Source organism: Limulus polyphemus, unplaced genomic scaffold (genome assembly GCF_000517525.1).
Source record: "Limulus polyphemus unplaced genomic scaffold, Limulus_polyphemus-2.1.2 Scaffold3763, whole genome shotgun sequence".
Classification (NCBI taxonomy): Eukaryota; Metazoa; Arthropoda; class Merostomata; order Xiphosura; family Limulidae; genus Limulus; species Limulus polyphemus.
Window position 1 is genome coordinate 109,748 of NW_013669373.1, and position 1,913 is coordinate 111,660.

Here is a 1,913-nt window from a genome sequence, read left to right on the forward strand (position 1 = left end):
TCCTTTAACGTATCTAATTCGCTTTTAAATTTACTAATGTTTTCCATTTGTTCTTCTTGTTTCTTTTGTTGTTCTTGTATTGCTGCCATCAAGTCTGCTAAGCTGTAGTTTGATTTGCCGCTTCTCGTTTCCATTTTTTTTCGTTCCACTTCTGACACCAATTTGTTACGTCTCCGTTTGTTAATTAACTTTCCGTAACTTCGTTCCGACGAAACTTTAGCGACACAAGTCCTTACTTAATAAAACTGGTTTATTCTTTCTGAATATAACTTTACCGATACACTTATTTTCAACATTCGCTCTTTTACAAACGTTTTAACAACGAACGTTAACTTCAACAATGCTTCCTGACTGAAGTTCAATTACTCACTACCTACACACATTGTCGTCACGTTGTGAGCGTCTTACATATATACCAGACAAACATATATCTAGTAAATGCTATGGCATTCACGAAGGAACAAGATAGTTCTAGAAACGTGGCGTGACACAAGTCACGTGACCTCGCTAACGCAACAGTAGTTTTGGTTTAATGGCGCAAAGCACTAGGGCTATCTGGAACAAAGATGTCAATAAACAGAATATATGTAGTTTAGATGTATGCTTACAAAAATTATATGAAGATATATAGTTCTGTTTAACATTTACAATTCCAAATACTTTTACGATCGACACAAATAATCGGTTAATGAGAATTAAGAACTTGCTATTACAGTGAACTGTCTAACACTGTCCAAGTTGATTGGGTATTATGACAAAATTTTCAACATCCATTGATGTAATATCAGCTCTGCAGTGGATATTTATCTTGTATAAACATTACAATGAAATAAAATTAAAATATTTGAACGACGTCATTCGTAAAATTAAGTTTATTTTGTATGCTTGCGTTTTCTGTTTGGTCTAAGTGTTTTTTCATCATTTTTTGAACTAAATATAGACTAGTGGAAAAACGTTTAATAAATTTAAAGAACATAATAAATGAGAAACGATTCAGCAGAGGTTCGTCAAGTTCCATATGGTCAACATGTGATATATTTAAAGTAAAATAGTGGTCGTATATTTTGTGAAAAATGATCTTTACATTTATGTTTTCTAACCCAGAGTAAGGTATAAGGTTTCAGTGTTTTTCGTACTTGGAAGACTGGATGTTACACGTTATGATGATATTGATACTGTTACGTCTCCGTTCGTTAGTTAATTTTCCGTAACTTCGTTCCGACGAAACTTTAGCGACACAAGTCCTTTCCTAAATAAAACTGGTTTATTCTTTCTGAATATAAATTTGCGATACACTTAATTTCAACAGTCGCGCTATAATTCTCAACGTACGTGCTCGACTCCAACAATACTTAGTTCAATTACACATTAGCATTGACTGCAGTTCAATTACTCATATATTGTTCCGTCACGTTGTAACCGTCTTATATATATACCAGACTACCCCCAATCTAGTAATCTCTCGATAATTCACGAAGGTTCGAGAAGGACGTGGCGTGATACTAGTCACGTGACCTCGCTGACGCAACACTGCCCCCTCCTTAGTATTGTTCGTCCCGAACAATAGCCACTTACATTAAACCAATAACAATTAACAATAACTTAATTAAATGTACAGAATTACAAAGACAAAATTACAATTCAACAAAGTCTCTTTCTTCATCAGGAAATGTTCTATCGTCGATAACAGTCACATTAGTGGTAGTAAATTCATCAAAAGCTTCACCGTTTCCCTTCTCAAAACTGAGTAGAGTTTCTTCTTTGACGGTAGCTTCTTCAGGTGGCACGTCTTCAGCAGCGTCATTTGTTCTGTTGTTCACTTCGTCCCCAACTGAAATGTCCTGGACCGTGATAATGCCAAAGCCTGTTGGCATGCACCACTTTTGGCTTATCTCGCCGACCACATTTTACCC